Here is a 25,023-nt window from a genome sequence, read left to right as displayed (position 1 = left end):
GTGAGGTTGTCTCATTATTTCTCTTCTATTGAAGAAAAGAGTTAGTTCTGGCTAGACAGGGAGACCTCCGTTACATAGTATATTCAGCATCTACAGTGGATTGCTCCATACTGTTGTTTGCAGACAGCATGGGGTATAGCTTAGCAATTTAAAATAGCCAAGGCAATACTTCTGTATATCTCCTTTGAATAAAGAAATGATCTCCATTACTAACCATTACTTTGAAAACAGGTTAACTTGGTTTCTAACTGATAGTTCACCTTCCATCATATATCTTGCATCTCCTCCCCCCCCCGCTTTATACTAGATTTCTGAAATATATATATTTCAGAAATGCATATACATATCTACCTACATATATAGATGTGTATATGCATGCATAAATATATATTTATGAAACCTAGTATACAGAAAGGGGAAGATGCAAAGCAGCTGCTGGCAGCAGAGGATAATAATCTGTAACAAGCAAAATTAGAACCATGTTCTGAAGTCCAAACTAAGCCAGCTCTCATGTTATTGCTCCTGCAATATTTTACTTCTTAAGTAAAGTTCACAGGTATGATTCCATGTGTGGGGTCATGTGTGTAAATATGACAGAATCTGACCCTTTATGCTTTTCAATAAGAAAAGCATTTTCAGTACCCTCAGAGATGCAACACTTGCATCACTCTGCTGGTTGCCTCAATAACATCCAAGTGTGTCATGAAGTAGATGGACATAAATTTAAGTTATTTAAGGAGGGATTCCACAAAGGACCATTCATTTTGCCTTAAAGCCAGTAAAAATTTTCAGCACAAGGGTCTTTGCAAAGATGTACTAATATATTTTTATAGGATTTCTTTAAATTGAACTTATAGCTTAGTAGTTTTCACTTGTCCTCCTCCTCTTCTCTTACACACTTAGAAAGGAAAGGATGAACATTTTCCTTTTGTTTTTCTATAATAGTTGCATGATTATTTTCTATAATTGTGGTTACAACACTTTGCTTAGCAACTGTCTGTGTTCATTTTTAAGTGTAGTGGGGGATCTGAGTTTACTGCCTTGGATAATTCTTTGCAATAACATACATAAAGCATAATGCAGTAATCAAATTTAGTTTTTATAATCTATTTTGCACGTGTCCTTTTGACGAGACCATTCCATAAGCAGATGCCTTTTTAAACTACTTGGGGCACAGTCTCTGACAGAGATTACTTTATAACCTGAAGTCAAAGTATTGGTATAAAATGTAAGATTGTATACATGGGATTTCATCCAGAGTCTTCAGCCAAAAGAAATAGTGAACCAAAGCTAAATCATCGTAATGAGTTAAGTATTGTGTGTGGTTTTGTTATTTTAAGCAAATGCATTCATATTTATTTCTGAAACTATCAAGGGTTGATCAAGCAAATATTTCAGCAAAAGGAAAAAATATATACATATGTTCATAAAACATATGCAGGATTACTTTTCTCCATGGCAAAACAGTTTGGAATAATTGTCCAATGAAAGAACAAATCTTTTTTTGAATTAAATGCATTTTTCAGGCCTCAACCATATAAGGAGTCCTATATAGTGTAAAATAATAAACTGTCTTTCCTCCTTAACTGTAATTCTCAGTCAACTTTATCAAATCTATATATTGTACAGAATTAGTCACTTTCATTTGGAAGCAAGGCTAGAAAGAATTATACTTACATGTGTAAGGAAAATATTTGAATAAGTTCCAGTTCAAATGGGGCTGACGGGGTGCCAAAACAGGGGCTTTCTATAGGCACAAATAGAACTGCCTCACTTTTTATATTCCACTCCAAATTTCTGTTGGTACAGGAAATAAATAACTACTGCACTCCATCCATAAAAATGCTCCCTCCTGTATGTCAAACCACTTCCAAACAGTTTGTCTTACAGGTTTTAAAACATCCATTGCTTTTCTATTTCTCTGACCCTGCCAAAACAGCTAGGTTTTAAGTAGTATGGTAGAGGAGAGGAAATGTTCTGTAGGCATTTAAATTTTGTTATTGTTTTCTCTTACACAGTGGTTAGAATTTCACTTTTGTCATTAATGCGATGAAATAATATAACTTGTATGATGTGTATTTGCTCAATTTAGTAGGTACACGCACTTGACAGTAGAATTTGAGGCTGGTTAGAGAGAATGGTGATGGGTACAAGACCCACTGAAATTATTATTATTTTTACATTTTTCAGTTCTAATCCATGCAGCAGTCAACGTAAAATCTGAATATAGGAGCGAGGCTTTCCTTTTGAGGTCTTCCAATTCCCAGGATAGCTGAACAAGTTCTATTACTGGAATAATTTAGAACAGCCACATATGCTGACTTGGAATGGCACCCAGAGGGCTGTTTCATCAGTCATGCATTACTGGAGTGCATCTTGCTCAGACTGTGCCTCTCATCTCTTTGAAATGTCACCCATTGATTCACATAGTAGACCCATGCTTGTTGAGGGTGCTCTTGCATCAGGGTAATTCTTTTTTGGTGCCTTTCTGGAGCAATTCATGGAGGCACTATTATAGGCTAAAATCTGGGTTTTAGTCTTCAACAAACAAGTTAGATTCTGAAATGTTTCTGTTCATGAGCTGCCTTAGACATGTTAATAGGCCAGTGTTGAAGAGTTTCTTGCCAAGAAGACTTTGTCCATAGGTAATAAATGTAGGAATTAACACATTTTCAGTGTATGCTGCAATAAGACTTCACTTAAAGTTGAAAACTACTGGACACTGTATTTTACCAATGTCCATCTTCACTTCCCAGTGGAACACAAATGCTGCTTGGGTAATTAAAAATAAGAACCTATTTTTGAGTTAAAGGAGAGGGTTTTTTTTGTTTGTTTGTTTTTAATTATTCATGACTCCTGTCTTTGGCAAAACTAAATTGAATACATTTGCATACAGCCACAGCTTTCTGTTTCCAACTCTGGGCAAAAGGCTTATTGTGGGGCTGATTTTACCACTTTGAAAAAGTAAGGATCTAGATACTTAGGGATGATGGTATCCATTTTATTATTATAGGCAGAAGCACAATATGCCTTTTCTCAGCAGCTGGAAATTTAGACACTGACTAAAAATGGCATTATTGTATCTTTCATGGAATGCTCTGTGAACATTCAGAGAGAGATATTAGTGACTGAGATAAATGAAAAGTGATTTTTCAGATGTTTTTCATTTCTGTTGGCTTTTAAAAATTAATATTATTATGATATCTTAGCAGTAAACTACAAATCAAATAAAAAATGAATCATTTGAGATCCCAACTCTGTTATGGAATACATATGTGTATTCCACTGACAAATGTATTTGCAAGGCAAAATAACATATCTAACAATCACCTTCCACTTAATTCCCTTGTGTGACACACTTTTCTGTAGTAAAGTCTGCACAATTACTGTAGTGAACACCATGCAGGTAACTGTAACCAAATTTTAGTTGTGTGTATGTGCACCTTTGGGCCCCTTTTCTTTACTACCAACTTTAATTTCAGATTTTATCTAACCTTGATTTTAGCTTTGCATGCTGGGGACCTATAATTTAATTTGGATGTAGGGCTCTGGGCCAGCTATGTTATAAAATACCATACTTGGTTGCATATAACATGCTCCAATACATACCTTGTTTTTGAAAAGAAGAATGAAGAAATTTTTTTTTCCAAAGTTATGGCTGCATAAAGCAGGGAAATACCCTTCAGTTGAGTCACCCTCTCTTTCTCATTTAACTGAAGCTAAAACCCTATCTGTTGCTGAAGACTGGTCTCCTTGAGTACATTTATGATTTTGAAAAGAACAAAGAAATCTCTAAACCAGTGAAATAGGAAAGTATCAGACAGCAAAACATCCCTAAGAAGGGGCTTGATTAGTGGAATATAAAGGTCACTAAAAAGGAGAGACAATCTTTAATACCTCTAGAGAGAAGAACAATGAGCCATTAAGTCCAACTGACTCAGCTGCTTAAATAGTAATGCAACAATTATAGTACAATGGTACAAGAATTGAAGCAGTGAGATTCTGTGTGGGTCAGACAATCTTAAGAGAGATTTCATTCTTGGGGAGTTAGTTTATGTATGAGAGAAAATACAGCAGTACTTGGTGTATTAAAAGTATATACAGTTTGACAACAGTGCCTTGAGGTCTCAACCCTGCACAAGGTATCACAGTATAAGCCACTGCATAAATACCTAGTACCTACCTCAAACTGCTGGGGTCAGATCCAGAAAGTTATTTGAATGCCTCCCTTCACCTAAATGCCTTTTGGTGACCAGGTAAGGTAAGATGGGGTGATCAGGGCAACAGCCCTGGATGCTGAGTTGGGGAGTGGTCTGCAAAAATAGCAGCTGTTGTACTTCTGGCCCAGCTGCTGCCACTGCAGCCAACAGCCCAGCCACTGATGCTGGTGCATGCCTTGACATTTTCCAAGGTGCAGAAGTGCCGAGGTAAGCCTCTGGGATCTGGCATAAGACAGAAGTAAAATAGATTGTCAAAGCTCAAACAGAGGGTTTAGTGACAGAACCAGGAACCAGAACGTTTTTTTCTGAGACCCAGTTGGCCCTGTGTCTGTTGGCGCACTCTGCTTTTCATCAAACTCCCTGTGTTTAAAATGCTGTTTTCATTGTTGCAATTGATTATATCAATTCACAACCACCTAAGAGAGCCCAGGGTGTAATATTTTAATGCTCTATGCAACAGGAAACATTGAGGATCTTTTGCAGCCTAACAGACTGTGGTAGGCCTCAAGTATCATGGCTGTACGACAGATTGACTAATTGAAAGCAGGCTTGCTAAATTAAAAATCCCTCCTGTCTAGCCAGGGATTGTGGAGCAGTTCTAAGCAAAGGGGAGCTCACACAAATACGTTCCCATCCATCTTACAGCTGGCTGTCTCCCCTTTGCTGGGCAACGATACTACAGGACTTGCTTCAAACAGCAGCTACAGAAGACGGACAATTTTCCTTATTAAAAGTTCCCTCCATTCCCTTTTTTGCTGTGTGGTTCACCTCAGAAGGAAATCCAACATCCAGCATCAGGGTGGGGCACAATCATGGCTTCTCTTAGGAATAGGAGAATTGGGCAATCTCAGAAACATTAATTGACTGTTCCTGAGCATGTAAAGGGACTCTCAGCCCAAAGATGTCTGTCAGAAGCCCCAGTTGTCTTTTTAAAATTAATTATGGCTTCCATGTTTAGGTAGCTTTTGTGCAAACTCTATAGACCAGCCAGGCAATAAAGAGCAATACAGATCTGACCTGTCCTATACCTGTGAGGCATCCACTAAACTCTTTTTTGTCCTTTGCTTGTGTGCATATTTCTGTTAGAATCAGAATTAAAAAATGAAGATAATCAGAACCAAAATCCACTCCTGCTGAACATCAGGATGGATGGAAGGAAAATGATCCAGAACTGAATCTAGAGACAGATTCAAATTTTAAGGCCTGTTCCAACTTCAAAACCTCTGAACTTAAAACCCCACAAACTTCAGGAGGTCTTGAAAAACAACAGTGGGTCCTACTTTTATAGATCAGATCCTCTACAAGTGTGTACAGTGTTGTTTTTACAGTAAAAGTTGACCAAAGCTGTATTCAATTTAATTAATTTTTTTAACTTAGTTGAGAATATTTGATTCAGATGCAGATACTAGCAGAAGCTAAATGAGACTGGAAATGCAGTAAACACATCATAATAACTATTCTGGGTGACCTAGGCCTAAAATGCAATGCCTCCTAGTGACTGGTGTTCTTTTGATTCTGACCTCGCCCATCACGATAAATAAGAGGCAGACAATTCTTCCCATGAATTAATCAACTTTCATCTTAAATATCATTTCCAAGAGACATGCACATAATTTCCAAAGTCTTTTCATTCTAAACCAAACAATCACTAGGATGAGTTTACTTTTGAAAGATATCTGGTTAATTGGCTAAAAGAAAACAAGTTTGGGGTTTTTTTTAATGTGGTGTATACTTTCTATACCATTTCTACCCTTGCAAAGCTCTACATACACCAATTTGAGGAGCTAATTTCTTCTCAAAAAGGGGAGCAGCAGATTATCCACTGACTTCAATGTGAATTACCAGTGCATGTTCTGTACCTATTCTGTGGGTATACAGAAGAGTCCAGTCTTTAAGATTGTCAGGTATTTCTACCATGGACATTAACATTCAAATCTACCATAAAACAACTGAAGAAAGGTAATGAGGGGAGGGAGGCAGTTCTGAACTCAGCCAGATCCGTAGTCAAACTTTCTCCTTATTTGGGTGATTTAAATTCCACATTTCGTTTCAGCCACTCTCTTTTGGGCATGTAGCATATTCTCTATGGGCTTTGTCATGTGCTGTGAACATTCTTCCAGGTTAAAAACTGTTTCCTTGAAATACATGAGAAACTATGATAAAAGTGCCAAGCACCTCTGGGAAATCTGCTTAATATCACTTAACATCTCCTTCCTACCAAGCTAAATCAATTAAATCAACCAATCAGTCATAATAAGGGTCAGTAATGCTGTTTCTGTTATAGGAACAATGTAATTTGGCTTAATTTCCAAAATCCAACAAAAAATAACATGTATTGATTCTGCAATGCAAATGAATGATGTTTCTGTGTTATCAGAGATCAAAAAGTGCATGATTGGTGATATCTTCTAGCATGTGCTGATGCAATAATTCAATAAGGTCTTGCAACTTCCAGTAAAATTTCACCATTTGGATCCCTGCGGAAGCCATTAAATCAAACCTGGAGCAGGCACAGATATTCCTTTGATTGAGAAAAATATAAAAAGGGATCACAGTGCTGAAGGTAGTTCAAATGAGTGGTGTCTGTTAATTGTATCAGAGACTGCCTTCTGTTTGTGCTCCAATTATGAGCCTAGCTATAACATGACAAACAAATATAGTTTAATGCACCCTACTTTGAATTCAGAGTTCATATGTATTCCAGACAAAAGGCCAAACACATTTACAACACTTCATGCATTTCTATAGAGGAACATTTTTTTCTGAAGGATATGTAAATACTGCACTAATCAGAGGTTCTGGAATTCCAAATGCCACAAAAGGTTATGACCTGAAGCCCTGCTAATAGATGACTGAGGGCGTAGACTAAGTAGTTCTGAATGACAGCAACCACAGGGTGTTTTGCATGAAAAGTAACCTCTAATAAATGACCTCTGCTTTTTTCTTTTCAAATCTATGACAGTAATGAATATGAAAGGGGGAGCATCATACACATGAAGTGTTATTTACACCTAAACAGAGGAAAAATGGAATCTAGTGTGCAATGGGTGATGGTTGCAATGCAGATACAAAAAAGTAATGGGTTCTTTTTAATATTTTAGCAAATAGTGCACTACTGTTCACTTCATTGTTGACCCATAGTTAACACCCCCTACAAGATAAAGTAGAATAAATATCCGCACAAAGAAGTAAAATTATTAAAATGAATGCTTTAAAAATGGTTGGGATACAGGTTTTATATGGAATCTCTTGGAATGCTGATAGAAGCAACCATGTGTAGGCTAGTTTGCAACCTTTAATGAGGCTGCGTCTTCAGTGGGATAAGCAATATGAGACTGTTTTTAGCAGCATAGGATGTCTGCTAATAGATATTTTGCAAGATTACCCATAGGTTTTTGCGAGAAATGATCTTGGTTATACTCCCATAACAAACCAGAATCAGAGCTGAGCTCTGCATCAGTGGATTTTGTTTTAACAATTCTGCTCTAGCTGTGTGAAAAACCTTTATTTCTGGGTCAGTGGAGAGATTAGAGAGAAAAGAGAAATTATTAGTGGGTTACCCTGATCAGTCTCCTAGTGGTGGAGGGCTGGTCCTTGCACTCTCTACTGCTTTTTTCCAGACCCCTTTTGCTTTAAACCAGGCTGTTCAACTGGCAGGTCATAGGCTGCATGTGGCCCGCAAAGGGCTAACCTGCAGCCTGCGTGCTCCTGTCCCTGAACCCCTCATTGTTTTGATGCAGTGGCAGCATCAAACTCTGAACTCCCTCTCCCTCCCTGGCTTCTGTTTTGTGTTCCCACTCCTGCAGGCAGGAAAGCAAAGTGGGGGGCCTGGGCTGTCAGGCTGCACACGTGGTTGGGGGAGCTGTCCTTGCAGTGCGTGTAGCATTGGAGCCAGCTTCCTGCTCTGCATGCAGCAGCAGAGAAGGGAGCTGCCTGTGCAGTGGGCCTGGTTGGAAGCAGGGTGAGGCTGCATGCATGGCAGTGGGGAACTGGGCTGCCTGCACAGTAGATGGAGAATCACGTGCAGGGCAAATGCCCTGAGCAGTGTGCAGCCCCATAGTCTGCAGCGTGTGTGGCATGCAGCCCCTGATTGCTGCAAAGTTGGAGAGCCCTGCTTTAAACAATTTGCGAAATATCTTTTAGTGCTTACTGGTCAAACGTTTCACTGCGTGGAAGGAGGGTGGTCAAATGTTTCACTGCATGGAAGGAGGGCAGAGTTGTGTGCAGTGCTTTTCACTATGGGTATTGGAGAAAGACAAAGCTCAGGGACACTGTAGAGTCAGGAATCTGTTATTTTTGGGTTCTTAAAGATATACAAGTGCCTACAGATGTAAATAGGTACATAACTGCCATTGATTTGTGTTTATGGAGCTCCACAGATCTAGCCAAAAAATATGGTTGTACATATAGTGCTCTGAGTGGTGACGGGTCATGGCCAACAAAACAATTGTCATGCTGCTTGCCTCCAAATTCTTCTGCCTCTCCTATGTGAAGCCTGTGTACTTAGGATATGAGCATGTATATGTGGATGCAGCATTGGGTCTATTCCCTTCTACAGCCTAGCAGACTTCCTAGTTTAGAAATTTCCCCTGATACTCAGCCTAATTCTTTTTGGCTTAATTTAATCTCATTACTACTTAGTTATTTTTTATACAGCTATTTTATTTGTAAAGGGCAGTTATGTTTACTTAGCCATGACTACCATTTACTTCTGTGACAATTTTGCCTGAGCGAGGAGTACAAAGCGTGGCCTTAAAATGAATATAAAGTCTATATGAAAAATTAGAGAACTATTCTTTATTTACATATTTATGCAACACACACACCGTCATATAAAAGTTCCACTGCCTTAAACCAACTCTCCAGGGTCTGCTCTGTGCACAGGGAAACTGGATGGCTCAGAGGACTGATAAAGAGATACCTATTTATCTGTCTACTTGTCTATCTACCTATCTATCACTTTTTATATCACACTCATCACCGTGGTCTCTAAACTCCTATTACATACATGGAAACGTTCATATCTAAGTATTGGTACCAATTCAGACCTGGTCAGAAGACGCAGCCAAATTATCATTATTTTCTGTAGCAAGTATGTTTGTTAGTTTTGAATTTTAGCAAGTGCTCAGAGAGTAGACAGGAATGAAGACCAAACCTTTTTGTTTACTGCTCAGGACATCTTGCTGAGTTTCTAGAAGTATCTAATTCAAATGAATTTTGCTTGGAAATGTATCATTAAGCATTAGTGGAGTCACTCCCCTACTTACTTGTATATAATCTTATGAGCAAATTATGCTATTCCTAATGGCATGGTCCTTTGTTTTTCAGATCTTTACTTTGTGAGGATGAAGTTAGCTGTGGCTCATGAAACGTATGCGTCTCTGATACAGTTAGTTTATAAGATGAACCTTTAATGCTGCCTTCTGCCTGATTTCAGACTAACATGACTACCTCTCTTTGTGAGGAGAACAGTGTAAACTTTGAAATCAAATCAGAAGCATAGTTTTCAAAATAATTTAAAAATTGGCACTTATTTCAGTCTATATATGTTTTTATTTGATTTTGTTTTTCAGGACACATCTTATGTTTGTCTCACTGTTACCTCTAGTCCACCATCAATTTATTGTATTCTTTTATTGACTTTTGCAAGCAAGCTCTTTGTGTCTTGTTCTCTGTGTGCACAGTACCCAGAACAACAAATGCCCAAAGGCCCTACAAATAATTACTGTTAATAGTTAATGAATAATAAGACTACTAAAATGTTTCACTCAAAGGATGTTTATGTTACAGCCTCTTTGATGTATTAAGTAGGCTTGATTCCTTGGCAATATTAGTGCCTGCAGTGATCCTATTTGCGCTGGCAAACATGTCTTTGTATCTTTATCTGTTCCATGAAGAATCATATTGTCACCTTTTTCTCTTTTGCTGCTCTAGGATGTCTCGGCATTCGTACACATGCTTGCACTGCAGCACTGGGTGCTTTTAAAAGCGCTCAGTGCAGCGGTGCATACTTCTATATAAATGGTGAAATGCGTGCCATTGAACTAAAACACATAAAAGGTAATTTAGTTAAAAACCGCACCACCGCCATTTTCTGCACTCTCATGTGTATTTTGCCACTTATACAACTGCATGCAATGCAGCGCAGTGTGCATCAGCTCATGTGTGGAGCAGAATCGATTAATCGAGTCTCTTCCTACGCGCCGGGTCTCCAGCACATCGCAGCATGAAAATGTATGTGTATAAATGCGCCCAGGTATTTTGAATGCATCTTAATTAGTTTGATAGCTATACCTGTCACTTTTATCAGACGTAATTGTAGCTTTACATTTCATACTTTCCCACGCTGAATGGCCTAGAAAGGCATTCAGGGATGTATTTGGTAGCTGGGTTGGTCTGAGACAAAAAAGAAATGCAAAGCACCAGAACTCTTAGTTCAGAAATGATACCTTTTATTAGACAAACTAAGAAATCACAAAAAAAAATATCTTTCTTCTCAAGCTTTTGGGAGAAGGCATTGGCAACCAGTATAAAGTAGAAAAGACTTCAGGTTCCTCTGTATGGGGCCAGGTTCCCCTCTTCTTGCATTAAGACAGTTTAAAGTAATTTTGTCCCTTTCTTTGGGTAACTTAAGGCACAGAATGTGTGAGTAAATTGCCCAAGTTTGCGAGCCTGCAGTAAGTGTAAGAACAAAACCAAAATACCTTTTACTCTTGTTTCTTTAACATCAGAACCACCCTCTTGCCTGTGATGCATTCAGTTAAAAAGGAGCAGGTTGCACCATTGGGTCAGGTGAAATAGCAATCTGTGGTCAGTCCATGAACAGAGTATAGGGACTTGCAAGAATTTCAGATTGCATTTGTTTAAATAGTGCAGAGATAAAATTGTAAATGGTAAACCAAGCTTGATTCTGTGATCTTTACTCAAAGCACTGGGCTTATGAAATTATCTGTACATTTGCTACTGGAAGGACTAGAAGAAAATCCAGGCTTTTTCTGACTAGATCAAACTGGAAATTTTCTGACCAAACTGTTTCATAGGAAATGTTGGTTTGTTAAACCTAAAGTGTATCAGGGAAACATCTCACATTTGAAGAATTTTCGTTCTATCAAAGACAAACTTCTGATTGGAATCATGGTGGGAATCCCAGACTCCCAGAGCAGTCCCGTAAACTAAGCTTTGGACAACTTAAAAGCTAAGCTTTTTCACAGCCCTTTGTTCATAATTTTATGATACTGATAGTGAATGTATGTGACCTTTGAACCAAACTTTATATCTGTTAATTTATTCAACTGTTATATCTGTTCAAACTTAATACTTTATATCTGTCCATTTTTACTTTGTTGCCTTCCTCACTGATCATCTTATGACTAGAACTAAAATTAGTTTCCTAGTGGCAATACTTTGTGCTTTGTGAAGAGTGTGGGCCTTATTTTCAGCTCCACACCAGTACAATTCCATTGACTGCAAAGTGCACGTTTCTGATTTATGCCAACATGAGTAGAAAATCTGGCCATTTAACTTTTAACTTCTCTTTCCTGGAATCATCCTTCTATTCTTGAGTGCTTTATGTGCAAAATGAAAAACCTTAAAAATCAGCTCTGGCTGGCCATGGCATGATTGCAGGACACTGAATAAGAGAGCACTTTGCATGTAGAAAGAGGTTATTAAAAGTTTTACTATCTATGTTATTCTTTGGCTTTTACAATAAAGAGAGCTGTCATTGTTTTAGGATTATTTTACCTGTATCTATTCATTTTGTTTTATTATTTTTACACATTTAGATCCCACTTAGTAGTACTTGGTTCCTGACCTCTTCAACCCCTCAGATGTTTTGGGGGGAAAAAAACAAAATATGTTGGCCATAAAAATGAGCAAGGAAAAAAAGAAGAAAAGGCAGACTTGTTTGTACTAGGCCCCTGCCAAACTTTACACTTAGGACGTGATTAACCAGTTAATCATGTCTTGCATTGTAACTTGGCCACACATTAAAGCAATTAATGGTTTCATAAAACAAGGAATAAGTCATAAAGTTATTCCACAAAAAATGTGTAATAACTTTGTGGCTGGTCCCTGTCACTCCATTAATTGAACTTGTGGCCTGGTGCACCCCCATCAGCTTATCTGGGCTCCCAGCTGGGGGCACACCATGCACCCTTGAGGCTGGGAGCCCAGATCATTTGATGGGGCTTCCAAATGCGGGAGCACATGGTACGCCCCATGGCTAGGAGCCCGGATCAGCTGATGGGGCTCCCTGCCATGGAAACTTGCTGTTTGCTGGTGCAGGGGGAGCTTGGGATCACTATGATGGAATCTGATGCTCAGTCTCACAATCACACCTCCTGCCATGCATGCGTGGCATGGTCAGAAGCACAGTTGTGTGGCTCATGCATCAGATCCCATCGTGCCTTTAGCTGCAAGTCTGACAGGGGCTATATACTAAATCTTAACATCTGAGTCGTAATCTCACCCTTCTCTTGCACTGAGGAAGAGTGAAGACACCGCACCCAGAGCTGCTTTTCATGTTGAGGACAATGCCCTTACTTTGTGTAGATACAGCTAAGAAAAGTTTTTTCTTTGTGCACTTTTACATCTTCCTTGATGCCCGAAAGAATCATACCCACATAAGAAACCTGATCAAATCCCACTGGTCAAGCTTCATCTCAAGATCGTTTAGAGCTTAGATACTATGGTAGGAAGTGCCTCAATGATTCTTTTCCAAGTAATGTCACATAACATTAGCTCCTTAGTCTCCCAAACATTTCTGTTAGGTAGGGAACTAAGTTGTATTATTTCTGAATAAGTACACTGAGGTAGGGAGACTGTGATTTGGGCAAAATCACAGAGGGATTTGATAATGGAGCCTAGATTAGAATTTTTGGTTTTCTTGCTCAGACTGAACAAACTCAGTTCCTGGAGTCTCTTCTCATAGGGCTTATCCTCCAGGCCCCTAAACATATGGGTGGCCCTACTTGGTACCCTTTTAATGTTACCCACGTCCTTCCTGAATTGTGATGCCCGGAACTGAACACAGTACTCCAGCTGTGGCCTCATCAATGCCAAATATGCCATGGGACTGAGTAGTTCAGAGCATTAATTGATGTCTCCATAACACCAAATGTATAAACTACTATGCAAATACTGATTAGTGTTAATCTTAATGACAATCCCTCATATTCATAGGTTTGGGTTTTTTTGCTAAAGATGAATAAATGCTTTGAGCGTGTGTGTGTGTGTATTCATATGTGTTAAGCGTAGTGTAAGTTCACGAGACCTTTTCCTACTGTAACTTAAAATATATTGATAAATAATGCAAAATATTATGTGAATAATAGCCATTTCAATTTTTTTTAATAATTATTTTCAGCTGCATTCAAGACCCTTTGGTGTTCACTTTCTGTGAACATTAGTGAAAGAGCTTTACTTTCATGACTATTCTTGGAAGACCAGTTTGCCCCTTGCACATGATAACATTCCTAGAAAGCAAACTTTACATTTCTTTTCTGGCAGTTTTTTTCCAATCAGAAGTATCAGTAGAAGAGTCACTTTTCATGTTGTGCAATTGAAATACTTTCTGGTTTGTAAGACCAAACACCTATCTAGATTTTCAAATTTGGAACAGCAAAGTTAACTTGATCTGTTCAAAGACATTCACATAAGAGTCCAAAACAAGAAGCAGCAGTCATTGAACAGTAGGGCTGTGCGAAATTTCACTGGGTGTTTTGTTTCAAAGCTGTTTCAGGGCATTTTGAGGTCGAAACAGCAACATTGAAACAAAACCAAGGAGTTCAAAACAGCTTTGAAATGAAATAAGGCATTCAAAATGTTTCGAGTTTCAAAGCCGGGCTTACTGGGCTTCAGCTCCAGTCCCAGGTGGCACTGGCAGTCTCCTCTCATCCGGCACATAGATCTGGAGGTCCGCACCTCCAGGAGGGCTGCGGAGCTGTGCCGGACTCCTCCCAGAGGTGCGAGCCCCTGGATATGCACACTAGATGAGAGGAGGCTGCCACTGCCTCCTGGGACAGGTGGCAGCAGCAGTCTTCTTCGGTGCTGGGTGCAGACTGTTCCCAGCGCCGGTCCCAGGCAGCAGCAGCAGCCTCCTTTCATCCAGTGCACAGATCTGGGGCTCTGTACCTCCAGGAGGAGTCCAGCACAGCCCTCCCGGGCATGCAGGCCCCCAGATCTGTGCACTGGATGAGAGAAGACTGCCGCTGCCGGCAAGTGTCAGGAATTGTGTTTTGAACAGTTTGAGGTACAGTTTCTCAGAAACCTCTGCACGTATCTCCTTGAAATATGGCAGGCTTTTTGCACTCAGAAGGGGCTACCATCACGGCAATTTTCATCCAAATCAGGCAAGAAATGACAATGTTTTAGGCATTTTCATGATTCCCTATTATAGCCTATGGGCAAAACATTAAAATGCGTCGAAACAGCGAAACAGTTTCGACAAAACGAAATGGGACAGTGCTTTGAAACAAAACAATGAAATGAAATGCTGTCCCTTTGAAATGGCAAAATGGATGTTGAGACAGAACGATAGTGTTTCGCACAACCCTATTGAACAGTAGATTTTACTTTCCCTGGCTTTAATGCACATTGGCCTATTTTAATGTGCATGCAAGCATCACAAAAAAACTGGTGAAAGAACTCACAATGGAGGTACTAGATTTAATATGCATTACCTAAAGCACATTAATTGATCATGTAGATGTGCTTCCTGATACACACAGGAACCAATGTCCGCATCATTGATGAAGATGTTAAATAGTATAGGCACTAGGACAGAGCATTGAGGGAGCCCACTGGTGACCGTGTATGAAGATGATTGGCTCCTGTCAACCACCGCCCTCTGAGGCCTACTGCGGAGCCAATTCCCCAGCCAGCGGATCGTGGTGAGGTCGAGGCCGCAGTTAGCCAGTTTAGCCAAGAGGTGATCATGGGATACCAGATCGAAGGCTTTTTTTAAAGTCAAGATATACAACGTCAATCTCTTCCCCCTTGTCAAGGTGATAGGTCACCTGGTCATAAAAGGAAATGAGATTGGTCAAGCAAGACCTACCTGCAACAAACCCATGCTGGGTATCCCTCAGGATATTGCCTTCAGCTAGTCTGTTAAGGATGGCCTCTTTGATCTTTTCCAAGACCTTCCCCAGGATAGAGGTCAGGCTGATGGGCCTGTAGTTTGCCGGATCTACTTTCCTCCCTTTCTTGAAGATAGGCACGACATTGGCCCTCTTCCAATCTTCGGGCACTTCAGAGCACCAAGAGCTCTCAAAGATTCATGCCAGGGGCTGAGCTATGATGCTTGCCAGCTCCTTGAGTACCCTTGGGTGTAACCTGTCAGGGCCAGCTGACTTGAAGGTATCCAGTCTGTCAAGGTGTTGCTTCACAAGGTCAGCTTCAATGAAGGGCAAGGAATCTCCCTCACCCAGGCCTCGTGACCCACAGTGGGCAGGGGTGTCCCATGGGACTGGTGAAAGACCAACACAAAGTACTCGTTTAGCAAGTTGGCTTTTTCCTGGGCATCAGCTGTCAGTTGCCCCATCTGGTTTAGCAGGGGTCCAATGTTGCCCTTGCTTTTCCTCTGGCTCCCCACATATCTAAAAAAGGACTTTTCATTGTCCTTGATATTTGTAGCTGGAGTTCCATCGCAGCCTTGGCTTCCCTGGTTTGCTCTCTGCAGGTCTGGACCAGAGCAGAGTATTCCTCCTTGGTGGTGGTTCCAGTCCTCCATCCTTTGTAGGTCTTCCTTTTAAGACGCAGGAGGTCTGCCAGTTCCCTGGAGAGCCAAGGGGGCTGCTGTGCCCTTCTGCTGCCTTTTCTCCAAGACGGGATGGACTTTGCTTGAGCATCCAGGATTGCTCCCTTGAGGAGCAACCACTCATCCTGAACTCCCCTCTCCTTTGGGTTGTGGCCCTTTGGGCCTCTCTGACAAGCCTCCTTAGCTTGTCAAAGTCAGCTTTCCTGAAGTCGAGGACTTCTGTATTACTGACTGACTTGCCAGCTTTACGGCAGATGGTGAAGGTGATCAGCTAATGTTCACTGTCACCCAGCTTCCCTTCGATCTTTAGGTCACTGATTAGGTCATCCCCGGTTGCCAGTACAAGGTCAAGCAGTGCTTTGCCTCTTGTCAGCCCATAGACTTCCTGTGTCAGATAGGGGTCATCCACTCACGAGAGAAAGCTTTGCGACTGCTCGGATTTGGCTGAGCAGTCCTCCCACGAGATGTCTGGGTAGTTAGTCTCCCATGACAACCATACACCGTGAGCATGCAGCCTCAGCCAATTCCCTGGTGAACTCCTGGTCAAGGTCTTATCAATATGCTAGGGGCCTGGGGCTGTATTCTTCAGTTTAAGAATGATGTAAGAACTCACAGGAAGCCAAATACTGAAGTCCTTGATCTGTGTGCAACTCAGACAAAACTCTCGTTGAAGTAAGGAAGTACTTTGAGTAAGGAAAGATTTTGGCTAGTATAGAAATTGACCAAAACTCTGACTGCATTTGTGAATTTCTGGTGTTTTAAGATTTTAATTCTTAGATCTAAGGTTTCTGCTCAGAGTCTGATTCTAACTTAGATCCAGAATGAAAAGCCAAGGTCAAAGATCCTCTTGAAGCTTGTGGCTTAAAGGGGGAGCGAGGTCAAGGCATGCAAGTGATGTTAGACTGCCTGTGATGCACAGCCCAGATGTCACTAGCTTGGATCCGTTGAAAACGTTTTTGAGGTGGACAAAATAGCAGCCATAAATATATCTGTGTTTATCTTGCCATTTTAATTTGAAAGAAATATGCCTCGTTGTAACAGGGAGCTGCTTCCAACCCCTGTTACAAACGGGACCCCAAGTGCAGCCAAGGTCACCGCTCAACTTATCCAGAAGCCGCACTGGGTTTCTGCTGCCACCAGTGGGCCTATCCAGGTGCAGCAGGGAGCTGGTCCCCAGCCCCTGTGACTAGCGGGATTCTGGGCGCGACTGGAATCACCGCTCAACTCCTCTGGGAGTCGCATTGGACTTCCTCCACCGCTGGCAAGCCTGCCCAGGAGTGAACCCAGAAGTGCCAGTGAACCCCAGCTTCCGGCAATTCCCAGCTGCTGGCAACGATGTGGCTGGGAAGCTAAGTGTGACTGGCCCCTGAGAGGCTTGGCAGGCCCAAAAGTGAGAGGGCTGAGGCGCACAGCACCCACGGAGAGGGGAATGCACTGTCTCCTAAGGGAGAGCAGTGCAGTTCTGTGCAGAGGCATAAAAGAAGAGCCCAGGAGGGCAATGAGCTCATACTCTGGCCTGTTTAAGCATCAGGCAGCTGGAGTGGAGTCAGCGAGGAATAGTCAGAGGGAAAGAGCAGGCCACAGAGACTGGGATACAGGTAAGCCATGTGGTGTGGGAAGTGGCTGAGAACTTCCAGTTGGTGAAGCCCATAGGCCAGCCAAAGGGCACCACCAAGAAACACTGGTGTTTTTTCGAAGGTAAGGCCAATTCTAATGAATTTTGAATCCGCAAGGCTTGTGTAAGGGAGTACCTGATTGAGGAGGAGAACTCCTTCGCCAAGGGTGTGAAGACCCCGTGATTGGCGCTGGACTTATGGAGCATGCTCACTGATAAGAGGGGCATGCATCTGGAGGAAGTGAACCCTGATGAGCCCCACTGGGGAGGGGATGATAAGTGTCAGTGACTGGGTGAGTGACCAGTCAAGAGACTAGTCTATACTGAAAAGACCACGGTATTGGCCTGGCTGGCAGGTGTGGTGAAGATGGTGTAGGGGATGTAGAGCCTTGTGAAGAGGACACGCTCCCTGTTGAGAGAATGCCATTTCCTTTTTGTTCCAACACAGCTTCCCTTTATTTATTTTACATTAAAGTGTGGTGGGTGAGCAGAAGGAAGTGGGCAATGGCTCTCAGGAAGAGCTACAGGGCATGTTGCATCTGCTGACATTAGTATTCTGGATGTGCATCTACGGAAGTATTTTAAAAATGTAAGTAAATATTTTAGTAGGGTGGTAATGTCAGGATAGTTAAGATAATACTTGCTTATCAGCCTATTTTTTTAAAGTGCTTTAATATTGACATGCATACCTGAATTGTCTTGAAATTGCTATGCCTCATGGGAATAAGGATAGAGATAGTCATTTCAGTGAGAGGTTCCTGAATATATCCCCTCTTGGTAACTCATCATAGTTTATATGTTTTTGCAGGCACATCTACAGCCCTGATCCTCCCCACATTTATGTGACCACATGGAGCTGATCTCTGACAATCTCCAACCCCTGTGGGGAAGTAATATTTAAAAACTATATATTCAGAGTAAATGCTGATTCTATAATATAGCTGTAGGCATATGGAGGAGCAAGAGAAAATCATTTGTGCCTGGGTGACAAGAGTGGTGCTCTGTTGAAAATCAGAACGTTTTCTGTCAGCCGGACTTTAGAGCAGTGGTTTTCAACTTGTGGTCTGTGGACCTTTGGTCTGCAGACTGTCTAAGGGGTTCATGAGAAATGACTATGATCAATCAAAAGTATATGAATGCCTACATTTACAGTTCAAAGGGGTTTGCACCTCCACTCAAATATTTTTAGGGATCTACAAATGAAAAAAGGTTGAAAATCACTGCTTTAGAGTACTTGGGTAGCAAAATGTGTCAGAATATAGCCGTTGATCCTGGGCAATACTCATGTACTGTGAGTTTAGTCCCTGTCCCTTACAGCTTTCTGGAAATGTGTATTGTGCAGAGGAACGTTTAAATGTTTTGCCATAAGAAGAAAGCATTTTGAGTAAATGTTGTTATTTCAAAGTAGTCTAAAATCCACAGGTATATTCAGATTTTGCCACAGAGGTATTGTCAAGGAAAGTGCCAACAATTAAATGGAGGAAAGATGAAAGTGGCAGCTTCAGAATGTGATTATGCTATAGGTTCCTCATGTGTTTCTTGAATAATGGGACTGAGAGTGATCAAAGAAAAGCAAGTAGCTTCAACTTGTATCAGAGTCCATATGATCAAAAGGGTTGTGTCAGATAAGTGCACCTATATTAAACCACTTTTCTAGCGCTGGTTAATGTGGCAACACAATATTTTCATCAGTCAAAACAGGTTTATCATTAAATAAACATGTAGAAAACAATGTTTCTAAAATACTGACTTTCTAAAATATTTCATTCAATCTACATAACTAGGGGTTCACACCAGTGTCACCCCTAAAAGTTCTGTAGCATCTTGCGTTACAATGGAAATGTCAAATACTAGAAAAAAATTAGTTTCAATCACACTAAACCTCCAATAACACCCCCCCCCAATGCTTCAGAAAAAATCAAATGTTGCACAAAACAAATCAAAACACAACAAAAAAGTTTAAAAATCACTGATTTGTTTTCTATATTAAAAGGGAAATCCTGGAGTAATTTTATCTGTGATGGGGTGGCATTACCACTTCACCACAGTAAAGCCAGGGGTATAGTTAGCAGTGGAAAGCACAATTTGATCCTTAAGAAGCAAGGAGAATTCGAAGTACATGCAGATGAATGAAAGAACACTTGTGCTCATCCAAATGCACCCAAAAAAGGTAACTCGGTAAGAGTGCTGCTATGCTGGCTAGCACTGAATATATTTTGAACATGAAGTACGCCTAAGAATTAGTTGCCATCAACAGATTCAACAGACAAAAAGGCTAACATTTTTATGTGTACATTCAAATATCTCATAAATACCATTCTGTGGGACACAGCAGAATACATGAAAATAGCACATGTTCAGCATTCCTTTCATATCTTTTGATGAAGTGAGCTTGGGCTCTTAAAGCTTATGTTATACAGCTCTTGATTTAGTCAGTAAGGTACAAATCTACCTTGTCTTCTGCATATTAGGGAGGCCATGGCTGAAACATCCTGTGGTTGTTTTCTCCAGTAGCTCTTGCCTGGAAGCAGAGTTAAGTGTGTGGGATGAAGCTGGCTTCCTAACTCCTTATTTCCTGGTTTTCAGACATTTATAATAAAATGTAAGTGTATGCTGCACTGTGGACAGTGATATGAGGCTCCTGGTCGCTCTTAACTCTGCTTTAACAAAGTTTTTGAGCAGTGAAAATGAGTCACATTAATCTGCAGCATGAATCCATCGACTTCAAAGAATGCATTTGTTCCCAGTACATGGAGGGCCTGATTTTCCTCCAAATTTCACCTTGTCTTGTTTCCGTGTGTGTGTGTGTGTGTGTGTAAAATGTTACCATTACTGTGACTGGGGAATTCTGATTATTTACTTTGATTTCAGCAGATGTAGACAGGTATAAAGTATCAGAATCAGGCCCACTCTGTTTACATGGGCTGACTGCTAAGTAGAGCCCAGTGCACGGTACATTTATACATCTTGTACTTAGCTCACCCTAGTGCAAGTAAGGGGGAATGCATTTAAGATCCCCCTGCACCTGTGGAGGCAGCTGTGCTAGCAGTTTTGTTTCCTCTCTGGAGAAAGCAAATGGCAGTATTGGAATATCATCAGAAAAGGCAAACTACAGTTTATAGCTTGGGTTCCATATGAGTCCTATTAGCAGAAGGTGTTCACCCAGCCAGCCCTTCCCACTTTTGGCCTGCATTGATGCAGTAAAACTTGTGTTTTTATTTTTTCCTACCATCTCTACCATACAGCTGTCCCACAGAATAGATTCTGATAGTGGTTACAACTGTCTCAGCCCATCCGGCACATGGACTTTCTACCAGAGGGAGGACTACATCTTGGATTCTCCACTTAATTCCTGGAAGAAGCAAGGACATGAATGATGCTCTTTATCTGAAAGACTTGGGTAAGCATCAACATAAAAAAAAACAAAAACCATTAAGGACAGGCTTATATAAGCCAAAATCCACATGCATTATAATCCATGTTGGCCCTATAAAAGATATCAATTCCTCACCTACTTTGTCTAAATAAAGCCTTCTCCCCAGGAGCAAATATGACCCAGAAACTAGACAGGCGCAGGGTAGACTATTATTCTCCTTCAGCTTTTTAAAATAGTTTACATTAGAATTAGATTTCTGTAAGAAATTAGAAGATACGAGTGTCCTTTCCTTCCCTCAGTCCCACTGCTCTGATGGAGGGCAAGCGTGTTAATACAAGTCACTCTCTTAATTCTCTTGCTGCAAGGCTCCGGAAATGGAGTATAAAGGCAAACACTTCCTTCTGCTAAGTTTCCCTTGAAACTGTTTTAAGGAATGTTTTTTTTTTTATCCAACATTTAACTTAACAGGTACACTGTGATTCAAAGAAAACAAGCAGTTTCCAATTCAAGGGCTTCTGAAGAGAGATGGAGAAGCTGGCAATGTAGTAAATGGTGTTACAGCCAAGAAAGGGGGAAAAAGTTAGAGCAGTTTGCATTAGTAGATTCTGGCAGCAGTTATCAAAATCCCAGATGTCTCCTTGCTGATGTATGAGTAATGACACGGCGTGATGTTTATGGACAGCTTGTGCTCTTGCAGAGAAAGTGTAAAGAAGAAGTGTCACTCTCTTTTACCACAAGATGTCACTAGCACTGCTCGAGTGCTGAATGTGTATTGACAAGTCGCTGTTCATATTACTAGCAAGGTGCCTTTAATTTTTTTTCTCTTTGTAGATGGTTCTGCAGTTTCTTTACTGATAGGGATGATGCAAAAAAATCTTTTTTTTTTTGATTCGCATGCATTTCAATCCCTCCTGGGCGTCTAGCAAATGGTTATGTCTCCTAAGGAGGGTAAAAAGGAGGAAAGGACAGGGGTGACAAAACTGACTTTCGCATAAGCGTGTGTGGACGATCAAAAAGATGAGAGAACATGTTCTCACAGCCTTGTAACTTGGTTAATAAACTTTATTCATGACCTTAATCCCAGTTTATTAATTTTAGATACGAGTTGCACAGTAATTGCAGTTGTTAAGAGAGTATCGGGTATTTTTTTCTAGAGGGGATCAAATACTGTGTTATTATATATGCACTAAATCTCCATTAAAAGGCTCTCTGTAAATGTTTCAAGGCTATGGCAGATAGAAGCGTACTTCATCTTGGTTCCCGAGTGTGATATCATCTATTTTAAACACCCTGCAATAACATACTCCTTATTTATCTCTTGCAAAAAATATAGTGGCTTAAGAACAGTTCTTCTTTCTTTTTTTTTTAAAGGAAGGCATAAATTGCCATTTTGTGACAGAACAGCTGTATCATTCATTAGCAGATTTGAGTTAAAACATATACTTTATACGTGGGCCACTGTCTGACAACATAGCAAAATAAGAAAAGCAGTTATAGGATGGTAACATACTCTGCTTCCCTACTCTAATTTCCTCCACTTCCTTATAAATCACACTTTTCTGAAGCTGCTGGAATTTCTTTCACACTTACAATGAACTCATGTTTTATAGTCCATCTTTTAAACTGGTTGCTCTGACAGAACAGACAACTTAAAAAGATGCTTATCTACATATTGTGTCCTCAAATGCAAGTATGTATGAGTGTGTATACATTTATACAATAGGATTGGATGTTTTAAAGGATAAATGTGTCATGGTAACAGTAGTGAAATAATATATAAGAAATAAGTCAATGGAAGTTGAGGATGTTAAGCAAAATGCAAAAATGTAAAGCACATGAAGGAAGGACTTGGCCATTAAGGCCTGGTCCACAGACCACTGAAGTCATTGGAGAGACTCCTTGATTTCAACAGGCTTCAGTTCAGGGTCTTAAAGAGTAGATTAGGGAGTTCAGGAACAGTAATGGCACAGAGGCCTAAAATGGAAAGCAGTAGTATCTATGTAAGTTAAGGACTAGTGACATGAGCTGTTTGTGTGTGATGAAGTATTATGCTTAATTTTATTTTTATTTTTATTTATAATTTTTTTTCCCATAAATATCTTTCCAGGGAGAAGTTAACAAGTTTGGAGAGAAGTCTGAAATCTTTTCTCATAACTGGAATGGCTGAGAATCGCAGTTCTTCTGGGAAACTCAGTAAGTTGAGGAGAAAAGTCTCGAGAAGGATTTTGCATTTCCTTTTTCTTTTACAAACACTAAACTACCTAAAATGAAGTAGTTCTAACAGTATTCCTGTTCCTCCTGATCTTAGGAAGCGAAGCTCTTTTCAGGTCATAGAAGTCCAGGATCATTTTCAGAGAAGCATACACATTCTTCTTTTTCAATCTTCACTAGACATTTCGGGGTCTGATCCTGTGACCCCTCTGATACAAGTTATCCTTATGCACCCAAGAGCCAGACATGTGAATAAGTATTGAAAAATGTGGCCCAGAGTCTGCAAATGAAAAGCATTAGATTCAATAGACAGGCTATGTGTCTGGTTTAGCTCTCAGCTCTATTAATATGTCCATTACTTAAATGAGTGAGATAACAGACCTGCCCTAGAGTACCAACCTCCTATACCATTACATTAGGCCCCAACAGCTTGTTATTTCATCCCTGTTCAGCAGCCTGTGGGATGTGGGATAAGCCTATCAGTGACATTGCCACAACTTATTTCTGAGTAGTAGGATTGTCTAAATGTGTCGACTAGATAGCACAATAAACTTCCTTCTTTTTTTTCGTTTTTTTGTTGTTGAAAAACTTTTTCTCCCACCCAAAGAGCCATTAGCCTTTTAGTCTCAGACTAATGGTGCTTCAGAAAAAGATCAAAGTTTCTCAGATAAGTGTTCCTTTACACGATGTTACTGACACTCCACTTTGTAAACAGGCTTCCTTTTTTATGGTTAAAAAGAACATATAAACATGCCAAGTGAGACGGATAGACTGCTGCCTTCCCCCCAACCCATTTTCTCTTTGTATGTGTGTATGTGTATTAACTGCTTAATGAGCATCGTGGTTGACTTGTTCTGATATAATTGAACTTGGTCTGTCTTTGTATAAACAGAGGAAAAAAATGAGGGTGTAAGAAGTAATGCCACGAATAAAGTGAGTCATAAGAACAACTTTACACACTCTGGTCTCTTTCTTAAGGTCTTTAGTGGGAAATGGCTACCTTGTCTTTCTGAAATTAGGTAGGTGTTTCTACACCAAACTTCATGGGTAACTGAGGTAAGTCTTGAGTTCAGATATATATCACATTATGCTACAGCTCAAAAACTCCTTAGATGAAGGGACCAAATAAAAATTATATTGGAATTAGGAGTCAAATGCTATTATTTCTGTCATTTCAGTATGTGGATATCAATAGAAGATTGAAAACACTTTGATGCTACACAAGTTGGGCACACAAGGAAGGAGCATGATCTGAGGATAACGCAAAACAGAAAATATATTGGTTGGTTCTAATCCCAGCACTGCCTAGATTGCTTTGTGACCAAGGGAAACTCCTGTAACCTTTCTCTAACTCAGTGCTTAAAAATATAAAATGGGAATAAAATTAGAGTAATGCTTACCTATCACATGTGACGGTATTCATTAATATTCACAAAAGGTTTTGTATCTTTATATACAAGATGCTACAGGAAGGCAACATATTATTGTTATTTCCCCAAGAATCTGAATTTATAATTACCAGAGATTTTTATTTTTAATTATTGCTGATAACCAAAATATACTGAACTTGCTGGTCTGTAAACACTGACATTATTGTGAGGGAAACAAGAAATTTACACTGACTTCTAGAAAGTAGCCCAAGCAAAATCTTGTTCCTGAACACACAAGGTGCAAAAAAATCAGAGGGGTGTGTGTGTGTGTGTGTGTGTGTGTGTGTGTGTAAGTGTAAGAAAGTGCAGACGCATCCATTCTTTTGTCAGATCCAAAAACCTGAATCCAGATCTGAATTTCACATCTAGCCCTTCTGTTTACAGTGTGTCAAACCAATATCCCAGATCCT

At 40.3% G+C, this 25,023-nt stretch overlaps 1 long non-coding RNA gene across 3 annotated transcripts in view; it reads left to right on the top strand.

Annotated features, from left to right (window-relative positions):
• LOC102570167 (uncharacterized) overlaps window positions 1-24,586 on the top strand; it is a 44,658-nt gene extending 20,072 nt beyond the window's left edge. For 2 of the 3 annotated variants that reach the window (XR_002091196.2, XR_009460787.1), the window contains 3 exons: window positions 18,405-20,996; window positions 23,080-23,165; window positions 24,362-24,586. This is a non-coding gene — a long non-coding RNA (uncharacterized LOC102570167). The remainder of the gene's footprint in view (window positions 1-18,404; window positions 20,997-23,079; window positions 23,166-24,361) is intronic. The other variant, XR_009460788.1, reaches the window with a different exon arrangement.
• Window positions 24,587-25,023: the final 437 nt, after the last annotated feature.

This window comes from Alligator mississippiensis, chromosome 3, assembly GCF_030867095.1.
Source record: "Alligator mississippiensis isolate rAllMis1 chromosome 3, rAllMis1, whole genome shotgun sequence".
Lineage (NCBI taxonomy): Eukaryota > Metazoa > Chordata > Crocodylia > Alligatoridae > Alligator > Alligator mississippiensis.
The sequence above is the reverse complement of the archived record's forward strand: the minus strand, read 5'-3'. Positions and strand labels throughout refer to the sequence as shown.